The sequence below is a fragment of the Salmo trutta genome, chromosome 1 (assembly GCF_901001165.1).
Source record: "Salmo trutta chromosome 1, fSalTru1.1, whole genome shotgun sequence".
NCBI lineage: Eukaryota > Metazoa > Chordata > Actinopteri > Salmoniformes > Salmonidae > Salmo > Salmo trutta.
The window spans coordinates 68,615,016-68,632,446 of NC_042957.1; the positions used below are offsets into that span (position 1 = coordinate 68,615,016).

A 17,431-nucleotide genomic window follows, 5' to 3' on the forward strand; every position below is an offset into this window, starting at 1 on the left:
AAAAGTGTCACCTGTCTATTAGATTAGCTGTTAGCACATTGTCATCACTATCCACCCTAAAAACTCCACGTTTTACTATTTACCACACTAGCCATATTTGGGCAGCATGTTCAAGGTGAATAAGGTCTCTAGGCCAAACGACAGTAGCCTAGCAGTCATGCCACTTCTTTCCACTCCTTGTCATGCTAAACAACTGTTTGGCATGATGAAGGAGTTCACATCATAGCACAAAATCTGTGAGCAGCCTAAAATGAAAGCAGTGTTTGCTGTAATTAAACCTTTCCAGTAGTTTTGAGTGAATACAAATATCACACCCTACCTCCGTCTTGAGGAATGTCAGATGCAGTGACTCTTCTGGGTGCTCCTCAACCAAGCTGTTTGTGTCAAGGGTGAAGTTATCAATCAAATCATTGTTTGAGCTGCCCTTGCTTTGATTTCTGAAATAAAGTATGTTTTAATTACAACTATAAGGGACCTACATGTATTCAATCAAAGCCAGTAACCGTGCTGTGAAAAAGAAAGTTTGGAATCAAAACCAACAAAGCAAGAGTCCCCATTTCTGTATTGTGTGAAACCAAAATAGACCAATTGTACTGTTTATTGATTTAATAATGTTGTTTGAATTCAGAGTTATGTTGATATTATAAATAGGAAAATAACTTGCACAGCTGAGGTTGCTTGTGTATGGGAACAATTTAATGCCATCTTCAAAGAAAATAAAAACTTGCATAATGCTCATGCCAGTATCAGTGTTGAGAAGGGTGCAACTGCAGCCCGCAATTCAGGGGTGTTCCTGCATGTGGGCATTCCTGCATCTGCAGGAACCCCTCTTTATACTTCTATTGGTCCATTTTTAAGCGAGGACTTTGGTACACATGCGGGAGGCGGGGGCACTCCAATACAGTTGGTGGCGGTACGCACCACAACGTTGGATGCGAACCGCCGATAAACACAGAAGAAGAAGGGGCGGGGGCGACTAGCACACCAGTAGACTGTGTCCTTTGCCCCAGCCTGTCGGGCATGGTTTTCTCTGGTACACAGCAGGCGGAAGACAGGGGTGACACTGTGTGCTAGCTAACTATCATGCTAGCACATGGTGTTGCTAACTAGCAAGCTAGCATACAGTGTCTCCCCAGCCTCCCGCCTGCTGTTTGCCGGAGTAGCTAGCGGGAGGCAGGGGTGACCGGTAGACAGTGTCCTTCGCCCCCACCTGTCGGGCACTGTTTTGCCGCAGTTCTGTTAACGATGTTGAATGCAGATGTTCGGCAGATGGGAGAAAAGGACACTAACTACCAGTTGCCCCTGCCTTCCGCTAGCTAGGACTCTGGTAAACGGGAGGCTGGGGCAAAAAACGCTGATAATACTTTAATTTCCCTTTTGACTCACATTCAAAAGTGTCCTGAGCCAACTTCCCGTGCTTATTATGGGGAGCGACGGATCAAGAAAGCACCGAGCTATGCGGAAATGCACACTGTATTGCCCAGACGCATTCAAAGCCCGGTGCGATCGGTGAAAGCTCCTCAGCGTTGCCAGGCTAGGTTGAGCACTCAGCCAGGAAGGGTTGTGCAGGCCGTACGCTCCAGACCTCCAGTGCGTCTCCAGGACCCAGTGTACCTTGTTCCTGCTTCCCGCACTAGCCCTGAGGTGCGTGTTACTAGTCTGGCACCCCCAAAGCCAGCCCCACGCATCAGGCCTCTAGTGCGCCTGCCCAGTCCAGCGCGTCCTGTTCCTGCTCCTCGAACTAGCCCTGAGGTGCGTGTCACTAGTCTGGCGCCCCCAAAGCCAGCCCCACGCAAAAGGCCTCTGGTGCGCCTGCCCAGTCCAGTACGTCCTGTTCCTGCTCCCCGCACTAGCCATGAGGTGCGTGTTACTAGTCTTGTGCCTCCAAAGCCAGCCCCACGCATCAGGCCTCGAGTGCGCCTGCCCAGTCCAGTACGTCCTGTTCCTGCTCTGCGCACTCACCCTCCAGTGCGCCTCCATAACCCGGTACAGCCTGTGCCTGCTGTGAGCACTCGGCCTCCAGAGTCGCCCTCCAGTCCGGAGCTGCCAGAGTCGCCCTGTGACCCAGAACCTACAGCAGTGATATGCAACCCAGAGCCTAAAGCAGTGGTATGCGACCCAGAGCCTTCTGCGGGGGTGGGCAGGTTAGATTGGGGACTAAGCCCGAAGCCAGAGCCACCTCCGTATTGGGAAGGGGTGTAGCACAAGAACCGTCGGTGACAGTGGCCATCCTCCCTTTATGTTTGGGTTTCTTTTTGTGGGTTGTTGTTTTTGAGGTGCATTCGGGGTCTGCACCTTTGGGGGGGGGGGGGGGGGGGGGTGTACTGTCACGTCCTGACCAGTAAAGAGGTTATTTTGTTATTATAGTATGGTCAGGGTGTGGCAGGGGGGTGTTTGTTTTGGGTTTGATCTATGTTATCTATTTCTATGTTTTCCTTTCTAGTTCTATTTCTATGTTGTGTATGTTTGGGTTGATCTCTAATTGGAGGCAGCTGATCCTCGTTGCCTCTGATTAGAGATCATATTTAAGTAGGGGTTTTGTGGATAGTTGTTTCCTCGTATAGTCTGAGCACCTTACGGGACTGGTTTTCGTCGTTTGTTTTGTATAAGTATTTTTTTCCTTCTAATAAGAAGATGAGCAATATAACCGCTGCATATTGGTCCGATGATTTCTCCTCCTCAGGCGACGAACATTGACACACAGTAAACACTTGGAAAAAGTCCTTGTCAATGTTGACTTGTTCCTGAAAGGTTGGTGAGAGAAAGTAAAAGCATAAATAAAGATTTATTTTCAAAGCATGAAATAATGGCTCTGTAATTTACCTTGATTTTTGTTTGCTTGTTGAATTTCTCTTCCACCTTTTTCTTGGCAACCTTATTTCTGCTCAATATACTGTCACGTTCTTTTTTTTTCTTCCTAAAATAAGATTATGCTTGTCAGTCAACATTTATTCAAGCTGTAAAAATGGTTGGTGTAATGTTACCAAAAGTGATCTTAATATTACATGTCATAATCCACACATGTTGTCTGTTTTTGTGCAGATGAAACTGATGCTTCGACATTGTCCCCCGTGTCCCAAGTAGCTGACACTTCTGTCTAAGATCTCCCAAGCTTCCTTCTCTGACACTGGTCGATTAATTTCACTCACAATCCACATGGTGGTGCATCTTCCAACAACCTGAAGTATTACATTTTTTTGGCATCTCAACTACAAGTGTATATGTAAATTGCAGGGTTAGGTAAATTCATTTGTTTGTAGTTGTAAATGCAGTGTATGAGAATACATTTATAATTACCGATTTCCTCATCTCTACTCTTGTTGCAATCTCCATTGCCTGGAAGATCAATCAGCACAATGTGCTCCAGAAGGTCTTTGACATTTGGTATCTTGATGGTCACAGACTTCACAAGCAGCCAATATTGTTACTCGGTATGTCACTCCGTAAGTTACACCAAAGTTCTCTAGAGTTCTTCTGCCTAAAATGTTTATTAAATTCAGGACTATTTTCTAAGCAAAAACATGGCATATACAGTGCCTTTGGAAAGTATTCAGACCCCTTGACTTTTTAAATAAAAAAATAAGTTACACTTATTCTAAAAAAAATATTACAATTTATTTTCTTCATTAATCTACACACAACACTCCATAATGACAAATCAAAAACAGATTTTTTGCAATTTGTGTATTAAACAAACTGAAACATTATTTTCAGACCTTTTGCTATGAGACTCGAAACTGAGCTCAGGTGCATCCTGTTTCCATTGATCATCCTTGAGATGTTTCTACAACTTGATTGGAAGCCACCTCTGGTATATTGAATTGAATGGACATGATTTTGGAAAGGCACACACCTGTCTATATAAGGTCCGACAGCTGAGAGTGCTCGTCAGAGCAAAAAACAAGCCATTAGGTTGAAGGAATTGTCCTTAGAGCTCCGAGACAGGATTGTGTCGAGGCACAGATCTGGGGAAGGGTACCAAAAATGGAAGATGACCAAGAACCTGATGGCCACTCTGACAGAGCTCCTCTGTGGAGATGGGAGAACCGTACAGAAGGACAACCATCTCTGCTGCACTCCACCAATCAGGCCTTTATGGTAGAGTGGCCAGACGGAAGCCCCTCCACAGTAAAAGGCACATGACAGTCCACTTCGAGTTTGCCAAAAGGCACCTAAAGTCTCTCAGACCATGAGAAACAAGATTATTTGTTCTGATGAAACCAAGATTGAACTCTTTGGCCTGAATGCCAAGTGTCACGTCTGGAAGAAACCAGGCACCATCCCTACAGTGAAGCATGGTGGCAGGGACTGGGAGACTAATCAGGATCGAGGGAAAGATGAAAGGAGCAAAGTACAGAGCGATCCTTGGTGAAAACCTGCTCGAGAGTGCTCAGGACCTCAGACTGGGGGCAAAAGTTCACCTTCCAACGGGACAACGACCCTAAGCACACAGCCAAGACAACGCAGGAGTGGCTTCGGGACAAGTCTCTGAATGTCCTTGAGTGGCCCAGCCAGAGCCTGGACTTGAACCCGATCGAACATCTCCGGAGAAACCTGAAAATAGCTGTGCAGCAACGCTCCCCATCCAACCTGACAGAGCTTGAGAAGATCTGCAGAGAAGAATGGGAGAAACTCCCCAAATACAGGTGTGCAAAGCTTGTAGCGTCCTACCCAAGAAGACTTGAGGCTGTAATCACTACCAAAGGTGCTTAAACAAAGTACTGAGCAAAGGGTCTGAATACTTATCAAAATGTGATATTTAAGTTTTTTTTAATTAAATTTGCAAAAATGTCTATAAACCTGTTTTTGCTTTGTGATTATGGGGTATTGTGTGTAGATTGACGAGGGGAAAAAACAATTTCATCGATTTTAGAATAAGGCTGTAACGTAACAAAATCAAAAAAAAAATCAAGGGGTCTGAATACTTTGCAAATGCACTATATATTTGTATAGACTACACCTAATATAGCATAGAATAAGTATTTGAATTTAATTGAATTAAATTCTATTTCTTTTAGTTCAAATTCAAATTGCAATTCTGTATCCCAATTGAATTGGAATTTACAGTTTGAGGCATTCTCAATTAAATTCTGAGTTGAGCCCAACCGTGACCTCCACTGGTCCTAGGGCCCTTGTTAAAGTCAACATGAACTTTACCCAGTACAAGGACATTTTAAGCAAAAACCTGGTTTCCTCTGCCAGGAAGCTGAAACTTGGCCGCAAATGGATCTTTCAGCAAAACAATATCCCCAAGCACTCATTAAAATCCACAAAGAAATGGTTAATTGGCCACAAAATCAACATACAGTTGAACTCGGAAGTTAACGTATACTTAGGTTGGAGCCATTAAAACTCGTTTTTCAACCACTCCACAAATGTCTTGTTAACAGACTATAGTTATGGCAAGTCGGTTAGGACATCTACTTTGTGCAGGACACAAGTAATTTTTCAAACAATTGTTTACAGACAGATTATTTCACTTATAATTCACCTTATCACAATTCCAGTGGGTCAGAAGTTTACATACACTAAGTTGACTGTGCCTTTAAACAGCTTGGAAAATTCCAGAAAATGATGTCATGGCTTTAGAAGCTTCTGATAGGCTAATTTACATCATTTGAGTCAACTGGAGGTGTACCTGTGGATATATTTCAAGGCCTACCTTCAAACTCAGTGTCTCTTTGCTTGACATCATGGGAAAATCAAAAGAAATCAGCCAAGGCCTCAGAAAAAAAACTGGAAACCTCCACAAGTCTGGTTCATCCCTGGAAGCAATAACCAAATGCCTGAAGGTATTTGTCTGGTTCATCCCGTCAGTAGAGGATGCCTGGTTATTCTTTACAAGTGCCTTCCTCACCATCTTAAATAAGCATGCTCCATTCAAAAAATGTAGAAATAGGAATAGATATAGTCCATGGTTCACTTCAGACCTGTCTGCCCTTGACCAGCACAAAAACATCCTATGGCGTTCTGCATTAGCATCGAATAGCCCCCGTTGTAACGGTTTTGACTTGAGGTTATACTTTATAGGGGTGCCAGGTAGGTTGTGCCTACCAGAGAAAATATTAGTTTCTCCTTTTAGTTTGATAGGGAATGAGTCCCATCTGGTCCGTCAAGTCTACACCAATACAAAGGACTCATGTAAATGTCAGGATGGAAATACACTTTTCATGAACCCTTAAAACAATGGAAATAACTTCAAAACAACTATTCTTTTGCGTGGATGTATTAACAACATAAATGATCACACACAACAATATAACAATAATGAGCTTTAAACAGCTCTGGTTCCTCCAGAAATGTCCTGTACCTCGGGCCTAAAAAGAGTCCAGCCCGGTAAACAAGTTCAGGGAACTCAAGTGACCTTAGTCACGCAATGGTTGTCCGTTCATACAGTGTAGCGTAAACCCAGTGTCAATCATACAATGAAAAGAACAAATATTTTACCACACATTTCAATAAATCCTCAACTACAACTAACTACATAAATCATCACAATATACATCACCCCAAAACAAATGAAATACCGTATACAAAAAAGGTTGTAGTCAGTCGGTCAGTCAGAGAAGCCAATCCGCCGACAGATCTCCAGCGGAGAAAGGCCACGAAAACCAACGGAGGTGTAGTCCACGGATGCAAAGAGTGGATCCGATCCTGGGTAGATTTTCTATTAGGCTACACAAAGCACACTTTTACAGCAACACATCAAACGGAAGAGAGAAGCTTCAGAACTGAGGGTTTAACACATCCTCATTCACGTTTCCATCACAACTCCACTTTTGCACAGCTGGTGCTGGCTATTTAATTGGGAATTAAAGGGGAAGCGCCCTATTGGAAGGAGAAGCACTAATTAATTGAGAATTAAAGGGATAGCGCCCTATTTGAAGGAGAAGCACTGAGACGGTTCAGAAACATTCAGGGCCGTCACACACCCCCTCCCCTGGAAAAAGCCGACCATTGCCCTGGAAGGCACATCTTGGTCGGGGAAACCGAGAAAGGTCTCCTCATCACTTTCCTCTACAAAAATATTCATAACTTTTTGCCGCTCACGCTCCTCAGCCGAGGGGTCACAGGCCTTAAGGCGTGAGACTTCTGGGTCTGGGAATCCGAGAAAAGTCTCCTCACTTTCCTCTTCAAAGATCTCCAGGACCTTGCGGCGCTCAATCTCCTCCAATTCCTCAGCCGAGGGGTAACAGGCCTTAAGGTGTGAGACATGGACAACGCGCATATCTTCACCTGTGTCCTCTTTCACCACTCGATAGTTCAAAGGGCCGCTCTGCTCCACAATCCTATATGGTCCTTGCCATTTAGGAGCGAGCTTGGCCGAGAAGAATTGTTCAGCTTTTGAATAAGGATGAGAGCGAAGCCACACCCGATCACAAAGCTGGAACTGCATGTCTCGTCTCTTCTTATCATAATTTCTCTTCTGCTTGAGTCGAGCCTGGATCATGTTCTTTGAGACAAGAGCTCTCAAGTCGTGGAGATGGACTACCTGGTCATAGCAAGCAGCGTCTGGAGTAACCTGCTGGGGCTGTAGCACCATCTCCAAGGGTCCTCGGAGGGGACGACTCAGGTTCAGCTCTGCAGGTGTGACTCCAGTGGACTCTTGCACAGCAGAATTCAGGGCAAATCGAAACTCGTGAAGGTGCTTGTCCCAGTGTTTGTGCTGGGTCCCTACATAGGAAGCAACCATTGTCTTCAAGGTTAGATTAACTCTCTCAGTGAGGTTGGTCTGTGGGTGATAGGCCGTGGTCAACTTCTGTCTCAGGTTCCATCTTTGGCAGGTCTCCTCAAAGAGATCAGAGACGAATTGGGAACCTCGATCAGACAGGATGTAATCAGGCACTCCCCAGCGAGTCAGATCTCTTTCGTAAGGATGTTAGAGACAGTCCTTGCTGTGGCCTGACGCAGGGCAAAGAGCTCCACCCACTTGGAATAGTAATCAACAAAAACAAGCATGTACACATTCTGATTGGAGCTTCTAGGAAATGGACCCATGAAATCCACTCCTAACATTTCCCAAGGTCGGGTAACCACAGTTTGCTGCAACTTGCCAGCAGGCTTTCTACCTTCTGGTTTGTATATTTGACAAACCTGACAGTTTCGAATGTGTGACTTCACATCCATGCTCAGATGTGGCCAGTACAGTAATGCTTGCAACCGCTTGTAGGTTTTGAACCTGCCCAAATGACCAGCTAATGGGTCTTCATGGAAATGTTGAAGCAATTGAAGGCGTAGAGTTTCAGGTATGTACATTTGGTATAGTGTTCTGTGAGGTAGTTGTATAACTCGGTAGACTTTGTCTTCAATGATGGTCAGCTTGGTGGTAGGATTGACCATCTTTTCTCCATCTTCCAGGATAGTCTGGTACAAAGCCTGTACTTCTGGATCATCCTGTTGGGCTTTCCAAATGGCCTCATCAGAGATGGGAAAGTCAGTTTTGGGTGAGTCTCGACTGCTTGACAGGACAGTAGCACATGTAAGATGAGGGCCACCATTACCACCAGCAGGAGCTCTGGATAAGGCATCTGGAACAGTGTTGTATTTTCCTTTCCTGTATTCTACTGCAAAGGTGAACTCTTGCAACCGTAGAGCCCATCTGATAAGTCTGGTGCTTGGTTTGTTGGTCTTGAACACCCACACAAGAGAGGAATGGTCAGTAACCACAGTGAAGTGTCTTCCCTCCAGGTAGTACCTCCACTTTTCCAAAGCCCAGACAACTGCAAGGCACTCTTGCTCGGTTGTGGAGTAGTTCCGTTCTGCTCCATTCAATGTTCGACTGGCGAACGCTAGCACTTCTTCAGTGCCAAGTCCAGTCTGTTGGACTAGGACAGCACCAAGTTCAACATCACTTGCATCAGTGTAAACAACAAAAGGGCAATCAAAGTTGGGATGACCCAAAATGGGAGGTGTGACGAGGTGTCGTTTCAGGGTTTCAAAGGAGGTCTGGCACTCTGCTGTCCATCGGTGTTGCAACTTTTCAGGGAAGTTAGGAACAAATATACACAGGCAGTTCAGAAAGCTAAGGCTAGCTTTTTCAAACAGAAATTTGCATCCTGTAGTACAAACTCAAAAAAGTTCTGGGACACTGTAAAGTCCATGGAGAATAAGAGCACCTCCTCCCAGCTGCCCCCTGAGGCTAGGAAACACTGTTACCACCAATAAATCCACTATAATTGAGAATTTCAATAAGCATTTCTCAACGGCTGGCGATGCTTTCCACCTGGCTAACCCTACCCTGGTCAACTGCCTGGCACCCTCTACAGCAACCCTCCCAAGCCCCCACCATTTCTCCTTCACCCAAATCCAGATAGTTGATGTTCTGAAAGAGCTGCAAAATCTGGACCCATACAAATCAGCTAGGCTAGACAATCTGGACCCTCTCTTTCTAGAATGATCTGCCGAAATTGTTGCAAACCCTATTACTAGCCTGTTCAACATCTCTTTCGTATCGTCTGAGATTCCCAAAGATTGGAAAGCTGCCGCGGTCATCCCCCTCTTCAAAGGGGGTGACACTTCTAGACCCAAACTGCTACAGACCTATATCTATCCTACCTTGTCTTTCTAAGGTCTTCGAAAGCCAAGTTAACAAACAGATTACCGACCATTTCGAATCCCACCGTACCTTCTCCGCTATGCAATCGGGTTTCAGAGCTGGTCAAGGGTGCACCTCAGCCATGCTCAAGGTCCTAAACGATATCACAACCGCCATCGATAAGAGACATTACTGTGCAGCCGTATTCATCGACCTGGCCAAGGCTTTCGACCCTGTCAATCACCACATTCTTATTGGCAGACTCGACAGCCTTGGTTTCTCAAATGATTGCCTCGCCTGGTTTACCAACTACTTCTCTGATAGAGTACAGTGTGTAAAACCGGAGGGCTTATTGTCCGGACCTCTGGCAGTCTCTATGGGGGTGCCACAGGGTTCAGTTCTCGGGCCGACTCTCTTCTCTGTATACATCAATGATGTCGCTCTTGCTGCTGGTGATTCTCTGATCCACCTCTACGCAGACGACACCATTCTGTATACTTCTGGCCCCTCTTTGGACACTGTGTTAACTAACCTCCAGACGAGCTTCAATGCCATACAACTCTCCTTCCGTGGCCTCCAACTGCTCTTAAATGCAAGTAAAACTAAATGCATGCTATTCAATCAATCACTGCCCGCATCTGCCCGCCCTTCCAGCATCACTACTCTGGCGGGAGGGGGAATGTTCACTGCCATGTCTAACCGGTGCTAACAACACTGAAGCTAACTAGCAAACTCACTCTAGCTAAGGACAATTCCGGCGTCCGGCGAAGTTTTACTCAAATAAGCATTTTTTGGGGGTAAACTAGAACAGGTGACTCTAATTTGCGGAAAGCATGGTTAGTTATCCGACTCTGACACCATGTTTGAATGTTAAATGACGAGACAGAGGCATTGATGCAAGTAACCAGTCTTGTTCAGTATATTGCAATACATCCGGGTATTTCAAGCACACCAGTAAAAACACTGGAGTTGCAGTAATTAACATTTACCAACAGATGGCATCACTGTGCCATCTTACACCCATAACAATAACGATCATGTGTGTTGACAGAAATACTTTCCCCAAAACCTTCTCAGTTAAATGTTAATTGCAAAGTAGGCTTACCTGGCAGAATTATATAATGAGGAAGTATATCATTTGTATCGATTATTTGCTATTTGCAAACGTTGCCATGAAATTAGCAGCAGGAGCAGCAGAACAGAACCTAGCGTGGCACATTAGACTGCACATTTCTCACTTGCTAGATGTGCAATTAAAGGGCCAGATGTGCAATATGATTTAAGCGTTGACATGGACTCAAAACGTGACATCCAATTTTATAGTTTCTCTATGAACAATTGTAATCTAAAACCAGGAAAAATACACCTGGGTGGAAAAATAAAACAGAATTTTGGGGGGGACAATCAGTGATTTTATAGGGCCCCCCTAGAGTTGTTTATTAACCATTTACATTTACGTCATTTAGCAGACGCTCTTATCCAGAGCGACTTACACATTGGTGCATTCACCTTATGATATCCAGTGGAACAACCACTTTACAATAGTACATCTATATATATATATATATATATATTTTGGGGGGGGGGGTTAGAAGGATTACATAATCCTATCCCAGGTATTCCTTAAAGAGGTGGGGTTTCAGGTGTCTCCGGAAGGTGGTGATTGACTCCGCTGTCCTGGTGTCGTGAGGGAGCTTGTTCCACCATTGGGGTGCCAGAGCAGCGAACAGTTTTGACTGGGCTGAGCGGGAACTGTGCTTCCGCAGAGGTAGGGAGGCGAGCAGGCCAGAGGTGGATGAACACAGTGCCCTTCTTTGGGTGTAGGGACTGATCAGGGACTGAAGGGACTGAAGGTACAGAGGTGCCGCTCCCCTCACAGCTCTGTAGGCAAGCACCATGGTCTTGTAACAGATGCGAGCTTCAACTGGAAGCCAGTGGAGTGTGCAGAGGAGCGGGGTGACGTGAGAGAACTTGGGAAGGTTGAAAACCAGACGGGCTGTGGCGTTCTGGATGAGTTGTAAGGGTTTAATGGCACAGGCAGGGAGCCCCGCCAACAGCGAGTTGCAGTAATCCAGACGGGAGATGACAAGTGCCTGGATTAGGACCTGCGCCGCTTCCTGTGTGAGGCAGGGTCGTACTCTGCGAATGTTGTAGAGCATGAACCTACAGGATCGGGTCACCGCCTTGATGTTGGCGGAGAACGACAGGGTGTTGTCCAGGGTCACGCCAAGGCTCTTAGCACTCTGGGAGGAGGACACAATGGAGTTGTCAACCGTGATGGCGAGATCATGGAACGGGCAGTCCTTCCCCGGGAGGAAGAGCAGCGCCGTCTTGCCGAGGTTCAGCTTGAGGTGGTGATCAGTCATCCACACTGATATGTCTGCCAGACATGCAGAGATGCGATTCACCACCTGGTTATCAGAAGGGGGAAAGGAGAAGATTAATTGTGTGTCGTCTGCGTAGCAATGATAGGAGAGACCATGTGAGGATATGACAGAGCCAAGTGACTTGGTGTATAGCGAGAATAGGAGAGGGCCTAGAACTGAGCCCTGGGGGACACCAGTGGTGAGAGCACGGAGACGGATTCTCGCCACGCCACCTGGTAGGAGCGACCTGTCAGGTAGGACGCAATCCAAGAGTGAGCCGCGCCGGAGATGCCCAACTCGGAGAGGGTTGTCAAATAACCATTATTTGACAGAAAACATAGTGTACAAGAGAAAGTTGTGCACTAAGGACCCAAGGGAGAGCATAAGAAAAAAAAATCCTATTTGAAAGCTAGAAAAAAAATCTGTTGCTCGAGACATATTTCATTGTTTGAAAGTAGCTCTCATGCTAGAACATCTTATAGTGTATTTAAGGTTAGGGGAAAAGTTAGCTAACATGCTAAGTAATTGCAAAGTTGATAAAAATAATAAGTAGTTGCAAAGTTGCTAATTAGCTAAAATGCTAAGTAACTAGATGTTTGCATTATACGTCAACCCATCCATCCGACCAACCATGGTTACATAACCTTTTGTCTTATGTAACCATACGAAACATCATCAAGAAGAAACTTTATATCCATATATTGTGACAAGTGATAAATTCACCTGAGCTCTGTAGACTGGTCTTCCCTGGCTGTCTGACCCTGCTGGGACACCTGCCACCATCAGTGGTGTAAAGTACTTAAGTAAAAATACTTTAAAGTACTACTTAAGTCATTTTTTTAGTTATCTGTACTTTACTATTTATATTTTTGACTACTTTTACTTTTACTTCACTACATTCCTTAAGAAAATATAGTACTTTTTACTCCATATATTTTCCTTGATACCCAAAAGTAATTGTTACATTTTGTATGCTTAGCAGGACTGGAAAATAATCCAAATTCATACACTTATCAACCGAACATCCCTTGTCATCCCTACTGCCTCTGATCTGGCGGACTCACTAAACACAAATGCTTTGTTTGTAAATTATGTCTCAGTGTTGGAGTGTGCCCCTGGCTTTCCATAAATTAAAAAAACAAGAAAATGGTGCCATCTGGTTTGCTTAATAAGGAATTTGAAATTATTTATACTTTTACCATTGATACTTAAGTATATTTTAAACCAAATACTTTTAGACTTTTACTTAAGTAGAATGTTACTGTTACATGAGTCATTTTCTATTAAGGTATCTTTACTTTTACTCAAGTATGACAGTTGGGTACTTTTTCCCACCACTGGTCACCATCTGATCCTGCTAAGACAAGATGAGCATAGTTTTGTGTACTGTGCACAATGATAGTGAAGCCTGTCGTGCTGTTTATTGTGGTCAGTGTGAAAAGTAGGGGATTAGCTGGGGAAACTGACAGATCAATATCGTTACATTACTATATATTGACTCTAATAAAAACTCACATATCAGTCTTCAATTGTTTAGCCGCTGGTTACATCTTGTTTGATTCAGGTCTAGTGGGATTGAGGTGAAAAGAATAGTTAACGTTAGTGAGCTAGATAGCTAACGTTAGCCAGCTTTTGGCTAGATCTCTCGAATGGTACATCAACTGGTGAAAGCTATCCAAGATTTACTTCTGTTGAAACGGGACAAAACAAAGGCTACAAAACAACATTTCCATACACACAACAGCTGTTAGATAGTGCTATAATAATAGCCACCTCATATCGGTATCTGAAAGATGGCTAGAGGCTAGAGCTGAACTGGCTGTTTTAGCTACTAGCTAGTGTCGTAGAAATTCTAATCAAGTAAGGGAGAAGAGACTTTCAATTTCAGGAGGAAATTGAGGACAGGAGGAAACACCTGTCTCCGCATTACATCTTCAAACTAAGGGCAACCGTGTCATGGCATTCCTGACAGGGAGACGTGTCCATGCACGATGATGTATACAGGTAAGATAGCTAGCTACATTTTAAGATACATTTTAAGATACACATTTTCTAATTTTGACAGAAAGTGGTTTAATTTCAAGCTAAAGTGTACTGTTAGCTAGCTAACGTTAGCTGGCTGGCTCCCTATATTTCTACCAGCATGTTAAATGTGCAACCAAAGGGATAAAAAAAAAAACTCTAGACCACCTTTAGTCCACACACAGAGACACGTACAAAGCTCTCCCTCGCCCTCCATTTGGCAAATCTGACCATAATTCTATCCTCCTGATTCCTGCTTACAAGCAAAAACTAAAGTAGGAAGAATCAGTGACTTGTCAATAAAAGTGGTCAGATGAAGCAGATGCTAAGCTACAGGACTGTTTTGCTAACACAGGCTGGAATATGTTCCAGGATTTTTCAAATGGCATTGAGGAGTACACCATATCAGTCACTGGCTTCATCAAAAAGTGCATCGATGACGTCGTCCCCACAGTGACTGCACGTATGTACATACCTCAACAAAAAGCCATGGATTACGGGCAACATCCATACTGAGCTAAAGGGTAGAGCTGCCGCTATCAAGGAGCGGAACTCTAACCCGGAAGCTTATAAGAAATCCCGCTATGCTCTCCAACAAACTATCAAACAGGCAAGGCGTCAATACAGGACTAAGATCTAATCGTACTACACCGGCTCCGACGCTCGTCGGTGTCACGTCCTGACCATAGAAAGCTGTTATTTTCTATGGTAGAGTAGGTCAGAGTGTGACAGGGGGGTTTTTCTAGTTTAGTTTTTCAATGTTGTGTGATGTTCTAGTTTTGTATTTCTATGTTGGGCTTTGTATGGGATGATCTCCAATTAGAGGCAGCTGGTCATCGTTGTCTCTAATTGGAGATCATACTTAAGTAGGTGTTTTTCCCACCTGGGTTTGTGGGAGATTGTTTTTGAGATAGTGTATGTTTCACCTCTGCATCTCGGTTTGTTGTTTTTTGTTCTTTAGTTTATGTGTATGTATTGCATAGTTTCACAGTGAAAATAAAATGTGGAACGACACACGCTGCACTTTGGTCCGCTTCTTCCTACGACAACCGTGACAGTCGGATGTGGTAGGGCTTGCAAACTGTTAGACCACAAAGGGAAGCACAGTCGTAAGCTGTCCAGTGACACAAGCCTACCAGACGAGCTAAATTACTTCTATGCTCGCTTCGAGGCAAGTAACAATTAAACATGCATCAGAGCATCGGCTGTGTGATCACACTCTCCACAGCCGATGAGAGTAAGACCTTTAAACAGGTCGACATTCACAAGGCCGCAGGGCCAGATGGATTACCAGGACGTGTACTCCGAACATGCACTGACCAACTGCCAAGTGTCTTCACTGACATTTCCAACCTGTTCCTGACTGAGTCTGTAATACCAACATGTTTCAAGCAGACCAACAAAGTCCCTGTGCCCAAGAACACTAAGGTAACTGAAAATAATTGTATAATATCTGTACATTATAGGAACACCTGTAATTACAAAAGTACAATGATTCATGTTTTGCTTGAGATTAAGAATCAGTGGTAGAGACTTTGTAAGTGCATGAAGTGATCAACTGTACAAAAGTCAGATGTCTGTGTTTGTGTGTTGAAACTATACTTTCAGTTCCTGTTGATACTATGTTCCAGTCGTACTTCTGCTAGCACATGGTAGATATAGAAGAAAGAAGGATTGGGAAACTAACTGCAAATAACAAAAAAATGAACTCCGCCTAGCAGAGACATCTTTGTATTAGCAACTTTTAATTATGAGCTTATATTGAAGTTAAGGGACATCACCCTGGGCGGGGTGATCCTCAGTAGGGGATAAAAAGGGAAAACACCATATTTTGTGCTGAGTGTCTAGCTTGCAAATTACTGTACGTGTATACTCTGGGTTGCAATCCTTAATAAACAAATTAACCTCTGATCAAAGAAGTTTCCTGTGGTCACTTAGGGAAGAATTCCCTTACAATTCTCTGCCTAAATGACTACTGACCCGTAGCACTCACATCTGTAGCCATGAAGTGCTTTGAAAGGCTGGCCATGGCTCACATCAACACCATTATCCCAGAAACCCAAGACCCACTCCAATTTGCATACAGCCCCAACAGATCCACAGATGATGCAATCTCTATTGCAATCCACACAGTCCTTTCCCACCTGGACACATAGGAACACCTATGTGAGAATGCTATTAATTGACTACAGCTCAGCATTCAACACCATCATGCCCTCAAAGCTCATCACTAACATTTTACATTACAGTCATTTAGCAGACACTCTTATCCAGAGCAACTTACAGTAGTGAATGCATACATTTTTTATTTTTTTTGTACTGGTCCCCCGTGGGAATTGAACCCACAACCCTGGCGTTGCAAACACCATGCTCTACCAACTGAGCCACACGGGACTAAGCTATAGACCCTGGGACTAAACACCTCCCTCTGCAACTGGATCCTGAAATTCCTGACGGGCCAACCCCAGGTGGTAAGGGTAGGTAACAACACATCCGCCACGCTGATCCTCAACACTAGGGCCCCTTAGGAGTGCTTTCTCAGTCCCCTCTTGTACTCCCTGTTCACTCATGACTGCATGGCCAGGCACAACTCCAACACCATCATTAAGTTTGCTGATGACACAACAGTAGTAGGCCTGATCACCTACAAAGATGAGACAGCCTATAGGGAGGAAGTCAGAGACCTGGCCGTGTGGTGCCAGGGCAACAACCTCTCCCTCAACATGATCAAGACAAAGGAGATGATTGTGGACTACAGGAAAAGGAGGACCGAGCACACCCCCATTCTCATCAACGGGGCTGTAGTGGAGCAGGTTGAGAACTTCAAGTCCCTTGGTGTCCACATCACCAACAAACTATCATGGTCCAAACACACCAAGACAGTCGTGAAGAGGGCACGACAAAGCCTATTCCCCGTCAGGAGACTGAAAAGATTTGGCATGGGTCCTCAGATCCTCAAAAAGTTCTACAGCTTCACCATCGAGGCATCCTGACTGGTTGTATCACTGCCTGGTATGGCAACTGCTCTGCCTCCGACCGCAAGGCACTACAGAGGGTAGTGCGTCCAGCCCAGTACATCACTGGGGCCAAGCTTCCTGCCATCCAGGACCTCTATACCAGGTGGTATCAGAGGACGGCCCTAAAATTGTCAAAGACCCCAGCCACCCTAGTCATAGACTGTTCTCTCCGTTACCGCACAGCAAGCGGTACCGGAGCGCCAAGTCTAGGTCCAAAAGACTTCTTAATAGCTTCTACCCTCAAGCCATAAGACTCCTGAACAGCTAATCAAATGGCTACCCAGATTATTTGCATTGCCCCCCCCCCATTTTACACTGCTGCTACTCTCTGTTTATTATCTATGCATAGTCACTTTAACTCTATCTACATGTACATATTACCTCAATTACCTCGATTAAGTGGTATATAGCCTCGCTATTGTTATTTAACTGCTGCTCTTTAATTACTTGTTACTTTTGTTCTTGTGTTTTTGACCTATTTTTTTTCCTTA

At 44.5% G+C, this 17,431-nt stretch overlaps 1 long non-coding RNA gene across 1 annotated transcript in view; it reads right to left on the reverse strand.

Annotated features, from left to right (window-relative positions):
• Window positions 1-17,431, reverse strand: part of LOC115206292 (uncharacterized) — a 38,262-nt gene that overhangs the window by 7,272 nt on the left and 13,559 nt on the right. Inside the window, exons 2-3 of the long non-coding RNA XR_003880771.1 lie at window positions 2,824-2,917; window positions 320-437 (exon numbers count right to left, since the gene is read on the reverse strand). This is a non-coding gene — a long non-coding RNA (uncharacterized LOC115206292). The remainder of the gene's footprint in view (window positions 1-319; window positions 438-2,823; window positions 2,918-17,431) is intronic.